Below are 10,518 nucleotides of genomic sequence, written 5' to 3' on the forward strand. Positions count from 1 at the left end.
AGAGGTCAGAGAGAGTGAACAAATAACCGGTAGTAAAAGAAGATGAGAGGCAGAGGAGAGATAAACCAGTAGAGAGTATTGATTGAAGGTGTTACAAAATCCATTTGTAACAAGGTGCAGATTATTGTATAACATTTATCTCATTGAATTTCATTGAGTGGGTGCTCGGTGCAAGGGTTGGTGCTCAAAATAGTGTAGGGGTTGGTGCTCCTTTGGGTTGGTGCCCATAAATTACTAGGGGTTAGTGCCCTAAAATCTTGTAAAACTATTATTCCATTGTGAGGTTGGATTGGAGTAGTAGACTCTAGCAGCATTTCTCACCAAGATCTGTATATATGTATGTATAAAATTGTATATATATATATATATATATATATATATATATATATATATATATATATATATATATATATATATATATAACTGTTGTTCAAGCATAAATCTGATGTTTAGTTGTGTATATTATTCGATGATCAAATTAGTCATTTATTTAGACATTTTTATTGGTGTGACTAATTATTTAGTTGTGTTTTCTTACCCGATGACCAAATTAGTCATTTATAGTTGTGTTGCAAAAAATGACTAGAATTTGGTCATTTTTACTTGTCGTGACTAAAAGTTTTAGTCACATAGTCATTTATTTGCCATTTTTCTACTAGTGTTTTATGGATGGATTTTTTGGTATAACCAAATCTTCATTAATCCCCAAGATTTATATCAAAAAACTTTCACAACACCTTGGGGCATGTTTTATTGGGTTGTCATGCATTTTAGATTGAAGAATGCCAATGTGACCAATCATTGTGCTATGACTCTTATAAATTAATGATTATATGCACAAAATCTTAGAGGACTACATTGATGATATCTTAGCTAAAACCGTTTTGTGCCAAGATCATGTTAATATCCTTCATGAACAAATTTGTAAATACAACATGCATTTGAATCCTCGAAAATATGTTTTTCATGTAGATAGTAAAATCCTATAGGGATTCATGGTTTCTCATCATGGTATTGAGGTGGATACAAAGAAAATAGATGCCATTGCTAACATGCCACCTCTTAGAAACATCTCTCAACTTTGTATTTTACAATGAAAAAATGAAGCTATTCGTAGGTTTATTTCACAACTTGTGGATCGAACCTTTCATTTCACCTAGTTACTCAAGAAGGATACTATTTTTCAATGTGATGAATATTGTGAAAAATATTTTGAGGATTTGAAAGATTACTTAGCGTCACACACATGTCTTTATCTTGTCATTATGGTAACCCCTTTGATCCGAAAGTAGTCTGGAATCCAGAAGTAAGACCAGAAGCAATGTATTGGGTCCAGAAGTGGTGTATTGGTTCCGAGTATTTGTGGATTGTTTCGTGAAGTATTTATGTGTTTTGTATTGTTAATGATGTTTACTGGAAGTCTCTTTCATGTTTTGGTTAATGATCTAGCTTTTCCTTTTGGTTCGAAGCTTTTTGTTTGTTTTAGTTTTGGTCTAGTTTAAGGATAATGTGTTTCACCTTATGGGCCCATTCATATATTTTGGGTCAAGAGCATGGATATAAGTTGTAACAATTATTTTTGTGGCTGACTCGGTGGATATATTTGTTCCGGTTTGGTATATATATGTGTAGATGCAGAATAGTAGAGAAGATATACATGTATGGCGAATGCTAAATATTATAGTGATCGTTTTGTGTGAATGTTATTCCTAATCAACCCTTCCTTCTTTATGCAATTGCTTCTTCTAATGCTCTTGCAACCTTTTTGGCACAACATGATAGTGATGGTAAAGAACATCCTATGTACTACAGAAGTCATACTTTGCTCAATTATGAAGTTTGTATATTGTGATAGAAAAGCAATGTCTTGCTCTTGTTTTTGCATACCAAAAGTTAAGACATTATCTCCTCAACACTGAAACCCATGCTACCATCAAATTTGATCCATTAAAATATCTCTTTTCCAAAACTAATCTTTTAAGTTGCTTAGCAAAATAGGTTATGTTGTTAATTGAGCTTGACATTAAGTTTATCTCTCAAAAAGTGATTAAAGGCCAAGCCTTATTCAACCATTTGGCTAATGCTCCTTCCCCTATTAATTTAAACCTAATCAAGACTCATTTCCTAATGACTTGTTGCTTCATTTAGAGGTAGATAAAACTTGGAAATTATATTTTGGTGGATTTATGTGTCGAATTGGTTAGGGTGCAGGTGTTATATTAATAACTCGTTCAAAAAAATTAGTTCCACTAACTTATTGTTTCAATTTCCTATGCACTAATATTATTGTTGAATATGAAGCCTTTATCACTGGATTAAAAGTAGCTTTATCCTTTAAAGTTCAACACTTGAGCATATTTGGTGATTCACAATTGATTATAAGATAATTTATGGGAACCTATCAAGATAAACAATCTAAAATCTCTCAATATTGTGACTTGGTCTTATCATTGTTAAATAAGTTTAATTCTTACACTATAGATCCTCTCCCATGAAAATATATTAGACACATGGATGCAATGGCAAGTGCATCTTCCCTCATATCCCTCAAAGACCCTTTCGTGGATTATCAATTTATCATTCATAATATCCCTTCACTCACTATTTCCAATAGCCCTAGTGAGATTGCTTGTTGTTATAACTTAGATTTGGATGAATGGTACTCTCATTTTTTTGATATTTGCATGATGGTACTTTTCCCGATTCCGCAAGTTAAAAAACTAGAAGTCAAATTTGAACACTTGCTGCAAGATACATCATTCTCTCTGATGTCCTTATAAAAGGGGTTACAATGGCCTTCTCATACATTGTCTCAATAAATTAGAGATTCCCATTGCCCTTGAATAATCTCATTCAGGAGCTTGTGGGGGGAATTTTTATGGTAAGTCTTTGGTTCAAAAGTTGCTTCAAATGGGATAGTATTGACAAACTATGAAAAAATATTCCTTTGCCTTTGTCAAAAGTGTCATTAGTGCTAGCAACATAATAATTTGATCCACACTTTTTCTCATGAACTTAGAGCCCAAGTTGCTTCCTGTCCATTTTACTTGTGGGGTTTGGATCTTATAGGAAAAATATCCCCTTCTTCTTTAGAAGGACATACTTTTACCATAACGACTACACATTACTTTATGAAGTGGGTAGAAGCAATTCACGTTTGATCCACTACCACTAAAATAATATGTCAATTCATCCTAGATAATATTATCTCTCAATTTGGTATACCTTTTGCTTTGATTTTAGACAATGGTACTTAATTTAAGAATAAATATGTGAATAATTTCCTTGATAAATACCATATTCAACATCAATTCTCTACTCCATACTATCCTCAATCAAATGGTAAAGTCAAATCTTCAAATCAGGTGATTGAGCAAATCCTTCATAAGACTGCCAATACACATGGCAAGGATTGGCATACCCAATTATCTTATGCTTTATGGGCCTATCAAACTAGTGTCCACATAGCTATGGGTACCACTATTTACAATCTTTCTTATGATGTTGATACAATTATTGCTTTAGAGTTGGAGATTCCTTCGCTGATGATTTCTCTTAACGTCATTATTAGCAATGATTCTTATAGAGAACAACATCTTCAATAGTTTTAAATGCTTGATGAACAATGTATAATTCTCTTTAATATATTCAAGGCTACCAAAAGAATATGTAGCAAAGTTATAATGACAAAGTTATCCAATGCTATTTTTCGGTTGACAACTTGGTGCCTTACAAGAATCAACATAATGTGAATACTCTACTAGGAGAAAAAGGAAAATTCAATTCAAATTATCTTGGGCCATACATCATCATTGAAGTCTATGCATCAGGTGTTTACACGATAGTATATGTGGAATGTACACCTCTCAAGGAACCCAATAATTCTATGAACCTCTATAGGTATTATGCATAGTTCTCTCTCTTCTTTCTCTCTTGCAAAATTGCATGATAGCATTTTTATTATTAAAGAATGTTATATTAGATAGTTTGATTGACTTACTATTCGATGTATAATGCTTTGTTATTGAAAAATTAATTCCTATTTTGTATTGAATCCATTTTTGTAATTTCTTATTCAAGTAAGAGATTACATGTCTTTATGTTAGTATACTGTTTAGTATGTTGTGTTTTCATGTTAGTCAGATCATGATGTATTTAGTTAGAAAGCATGTTTAACTAGATCACCTAGGCATTTAAGTTAACATAAGCACACTACATCATTAATTAGTGCAATTAGTTAAACACTTATTAAGTTGTTTAATTAAATCACACATGTATCCATTTAATCATTATAACATTAATTGAAATAGTCTACATTGGTTGTTCAATTTTATCATACATGCATTAAAATAAGGACATACATGAAAATCACCATATTTTTTAATCTTGATGAAATCAATATAAACACACATTATTTTGCATTAAGACAATAAGTATGAGAAACATCATTAAATATAGATATTGATACAAAATATACATCACATCACCACTCATACAAAATACTTTGACTGATCATATCATATACTCTATGGGTGATGGTTGACTATGCCCTTGGGCCTTGGTCCTAGTGGTCCATAGAGGTACCCCTATGAGATGTCATGGATTGAGAATGACTCCTATATGAGCTCCTTATCTATCTCTCCTACGCAATACCTTTATACAATGCATCTCTTCCTTAGACTTTGTGAGCTCGCATTGTAGCTGCTTCCTCTCCTCTCATACAACCTTTATCTCTACCCTAATTGGATCAAAGATATCTTCATGCCATCCTGCACTTTTCCATGCTCTAGGAATAATCGACGAGGATCGTGGGATGCACACTGATGTGATGATATCACTTGAACTTGGATCATGAAGTCATTCCATCCATATGAACTAGTTGTAAGAGAAATATTGGTAACTTCATCATGTATATTAAAATAAAAAATAACTAATGATCTCATAATTTCTTACATATGTCTCCCTCTTGCTAATTAGGGTTGACTATGGCTAGTGTGTGAGATGCTTTGGTTGTGGGCATAACTCCATTACTCTCTCCATGCTCGTATTGGCTACGTATCTCTACATGTAGTGTCAGTGGTGATGATCTCCATACCTTGGAAGTAGGCCTTTGTGTGGGCACATCATCATCATTTACTGTTGTTACCTTCCCTCGCTACATGTGGTAGAACATGATCTAGTATCTCCTCCTTAGCATGAACATGAATCTCATCATAGCTCCACTCTTTTTCTTCATAATCACCTACTAGCTCCTTATTTGACTCGTCCACTACCATTTCCTCTAATGGTATGATCTATGGTCATGGATCTCTTGTCGGGTAGACTACTAGAAACATAGCGCCAAGATAGGTCACCTCCCAAAACCTTGTGTATGTGCACTGAACACCAACACTATCCTTAAGTGAGAGAGATTATGCATCCTATCTATCCTCTCCTCATCATCAGTAAACTGAACATCTAGTGTTGTCAATCTAGGCTAAGCTCCATTTCTCACAACACTTCGATAATGTCAAACAAAGGTTAGTACCACAGTGGGAACACCTTGTACCTAACTAAACCAGAAAATCACTCTATCATAATAGAATGAAATGATGACGTGGTGGTGGTGACCCTCTAATAGAAGGTCTCACTACATCTTTTCTAACTATCGCCTCTACTCATCCCATACAAACACACATCTATAAGGCAAGAAAATGATATTTACAGGTTGTAGATGGTCTAATACAATCCTCCAATATAGTAGATCCCCTCTCTACCAAGGAATTACACACAAGTATGCATGTTCTTAAGTCTCATCAAAGGTAAATTTTACCTAATTTTGCTACACCTAAATTTGGTGACCTGTTATAGGCCTTATACATTGCATTTTGAAGAAAGGTACACAATTTTTTTCTTCTAGTTTGTTATCTTTATAAATAAACATGTATGCCACACAATTATCTTATTTTAAATGTGCAATTGTTTTAATCAAAAGAGATATACATGAATAAAACATTTGCATGAAACACATTTTTATTTATAAAAATCAAACCGTTCATAAAATTCCACACAAGCCGTGGGAATAGCCAAGAGATATCTTTTTTATCATAGAAAGGTAAACACATAAGAAATAAGAAGAATATATGAATGAGAGAGAGAGAGAGAGAGAGAGAGAGAGAGAGAGAGAGAGAGAGAGAGAGAGAGAGAGAGAGAGAGAGAGAGAGAAGGAACCCATCATTGCCTAGATAAGTTGATGAGTTCATGCAGAAGTCTTCTGAACAGTCTGGTTGGTCCAAGTGCACCACTGTCCACTCCAAGAGATGACCTGAAAAGAGAGAGAGAGAGAGAGAGAGAGAGAGAGAGAGAGAGAGAGAGAGAGAGAGAGAGAGAGAGAGAGAGAGAGAAGATTTGTCAGAGCCCCAGGTTACTTATCTCACTCCTACATACATAATTTTATTGCTTATAGTGCTACATCAGACTCAGAGCAAATGGAAAGATCAATGCAGAGAAAGTGCCATGAGATAAACGCCAATATCATGTTTTATCTAACTTGTTTGTTTCATGTGCAGGTAAAAATTTCACGAATATTAGGTATGTGGTTTAAAATGGGCTCCCACAAGGGTTGAGCTCAGCATACCAGTCATCACTCACGGGGTGACACTAATTAGTTGTCAGACATCGGGTACAATCACATCCATAGTCCCATATACTGTCACTCAATGACAATATAATCTGCCATCCAGTGGCAGCATATACAACAATGAAAATGATTGCACTCAATGACAAACAACTAACTAGAGCCATCATATGAATGAAAGAGATAAAATCATGATAGTCATAGTCTTAAGGGCATTATACAATGAAAGGCTTGATAAGCACAAAGGAACAATCCTACTTTATCACTATCACAATATCATTGAAAAATAGTGAAGGGATACAAGACAACCTTGTTGTATAATCACAAAGACAAATCACACCAATAACAACAATGAAATTATGAAAGAGAGAAGCTCCATCAAAGACAAAGGGCAGTACTCATAGCTTTTCAAAGGATTACAAGGAAATGTCAGTGATAGAATAGAGCACATAGGGTGAAAAGTGGTTATAGTTATAATGCCATCATAGGGCACAACCCTCATAAAAGTGAGATCACAATAAATAATACTTGAAACACTACAGTCATGAAGGGTTTTGGATAGTATATTCAAGTTAAATGCAATGAAGGATTAACAGTTATAAAAGTTGAATAGAAGACCTTAAAGTTTAGGGTCACAAAGACAAGAAATCAACCACATTAATGTAGAGCAGCAGTGATATGCATCACATGACAACCACATAAAAACTTCAATGACTGGTATCTCTATCAAAACTTAGAATAACATAATACCATGATAGTTAGAATTGTTAGAGGAGCAAGCCTTAAATTTATCAGAATGATCATATCACAATCAAGGTGGACAATAAGTAAGTTTTGATAGTCATCACAAAGAAAAACCAAAATAATAACAGCCAAACCTAAGTTGATTGCAAACAATCTATGAGACAATGAATGGTAGATGGTGGTTAAGAAGAGGACTCTGTATATTCAAATGATAGTGAATAGGATTTAATGAAACAAAGAATAATGTAAAATGCAGTCCCAAGGTCATGATAACAACCCAAAGAAAATACATTCAAAGTACAGTTTGAAGGAGAAACTTATCACCACCAAAGACTCTAAAGGATTATATGGAAGCTTATGATTATTATGATAGTAAATGGATTGATCTATGAGATGCAAGGACAATCATGAGATAATTGTTATTATCAGCTCATTCAAGACAGGGAAATTGGATCACAGCTTCATAAACAACAGCGAACAAAAAAGTATTTGCATAAAGTAAAAGAAGCATCTCATGAGAGAAATTCCATGTCATCAATAATTGACAACAACACATAGAGGTTGTAAAGAAGTTGCAATGCCATCAAGATATGAACAATCATCAATGCATAAAGAACATATCATAAAGCAGTCACCTCATCAATTTTGAACAACCATTGACAATATAAAAAAAAGCATTCATTAACCAAGGTACAATGAGTTAGAAATAATATTAATGCATTGGCACAATATTAAAGACATTCAAGAGTAACTAAAGATTATCCGAAGATGCATACTATAACAAAAGTACAAGTTGCAACATTAAAGATACTCACCATATATGACAGAATGAAAAACACATTAATGTCACATAAGGAGAACAACATTTATACTTTTGATCTATAGCATGAATTGAACAACAAATGGCTTTGGACAATGAGCATCTATGGTGAATCATGTACACAATAGTTTTAAACAAAACCTTGAACATATTTTGATACATATCAGTAATAACAATGCATAAATCATAGTTAGCAACCTAAGAACAAAGACTTTCAGAGGTGTACAGATATGAGTAGTGGTAAGATTAATTTGGATAGCCTTTGTTATTTCCTAATCCTAAGCACCAAATCATAAAAGACATCCATACAATCAAGATATAGTAAAAGGATAAGCTAATACCAATGAAGACCTCTAACATGAGCCCCACCATAGAAGGTTTCAGAGAAAAATGACAGGCATCATGCATCATTTGAAGTTTTTACAATCACCAAACGAACAAGATACATGTTTATACCAAGAAGAAAGGATGATCACAATCACAAAGCATGTAAGGAAGCTTCCAAAGTCAAGAAACAATGATCATCTTTAATAAGTCCATATAATCTATACCTTGATAGGTGAGTAAGTGGAATAGTCAATGATCAAAGATGAGTGGGCACATTTCAAAGGTGATTAAAGATTGCTCATACAAGAAAATATTCATGTCATAGTCAATACACCTTATAGCAGTCATAGGTCATAGGAGCTAAGAGGGTATATACAATCTCAATATAGTCCAAGGAACATTGCAACCATATACTTTGCACATCAACAATCAATAAAGGAAAACACGGTTATAGTGCACATTCACAATCCTAAGTAGCCAAAGCATCAAGTAAAGTCAAATGAGCAGCATCATAGAGGTTAAGGCAGTGCCTTGCAGTCAAAGAGCTTATCAAAAGGATATCCAAGTCATCACCAAACACACTAAATTAAAGGGTTCTTGAACACTTTCGAGCAGTGATATATTTTTAAGATAGTAAAATGATAGTGATACAAAGACACTACAGTAAGCATGTATAAATGGCAGTTACCAAGAACAACAAATTACAGTGGTATCCCTATCACAATCACTGAATTAGGCATAGTCTCAAGTCAAATACAATATCAAAACATATATGTACGGTCAAGAATAATACAAGATAAACAGTGAGCTTATAGTGACAATAAAGTCAAGAAGACAAAGAATAGTGAATATGAATGATACATCAAAACACAGTGATGCAATCATAGGTGTTCAACATAATCTTGAATTTTACAGTCACATATACCCTGAGCATCGGTGATCAGTCATAGATCAATGGTATTAAAAGTAAATGAAAAATGTAGCTACAGGACTGTTATAGCAACATATAAGAACATCAAACAATGTCATTTGTCTTGCAGCCCAGCAGTCTAAGGACCAAGCCTTGATTCTAATACCATGTGGAGGATAGATCAAGGACAAAGAGACAATAATGAAAAAAACTAGAATACATTCCCAAGGTCAGTAAAAAGATATATTCATATTTCAAATATGATGTTCACTGTCATTGCAAGGTTATTAGTAAGCAATTAACCAAATCACAATGATCAAATGGTTAAGAGAGACCTCTGTCATAATCTTAGAGCTTCAAGACAGTCCCATTTTTTGAGTCTCAGAGCAACACATGTTGAGAAACAATTAACATTTACATCAGTTACAGGGAAAAAGCAAGGTCATTCACTGTTAAATGCATACATATCAACCCATCACAATAGCAAGGATTGATCAAAGATAAGGTCAATAGCATAAGATAAATATAGTGAGCAAGGCTTCAAATCAAATGGGAGAAGTCACATAATAGTGTGTAGTTTTCTTTTATTCAAGATGAGAGTTTATTGTCAAGAATATAAAATCACACAACCCAAAAGTAGTTTTGGCAGCGATCTTTCAAATAGAAGAGACAATGAATATCACTGCAAAATACAAAGGCCTTTGAACAACATCAAGGGTACAAGTACTATTTTTGTATCCCATTAAGAGTTGTCATGGTGTAAAGAAACTAATAAAGGTTTTAAAATTCATAGGCACAGTCCTCAAGACAGAGAACAAACCTGATAAAAGACAACCCTTCAAAAGCAATGAATGTGGAAGTTAGTGCCTAGGTATGCCATAAAAACTCAAAGAGAAAATGATTCATGGTTAATATTGCAAAGAATAGACAATGTTGGGGCAGTAAAATGATGAGATAGCATCATGCAAGGCTTCATTTACCCTCATTGCTGCAATGACGAGAAGATACAATAACTTCCATCAAAGGTCATATATGCTACAACAATCAATGAAATCATATAATTGTTCAAAGTCATGAGCAACCATAATCACAAAGGGACAA

Source organism: Cryptomeria japonica, chromosome 7 (genome assembly GCF_030272615.1).
Source record: "Cryptomeria japonica chromosome 7, Sugi_1.0, whole genome shotgun sequence".
In the NCBI taxonomy this organism is placed as follows: Eukaryota; Viridiplantae; Streptophyta; class Pinopsida; order Cupressales; family Cupressaceae; genus Cryptomeria; species Cryptomeria japonica.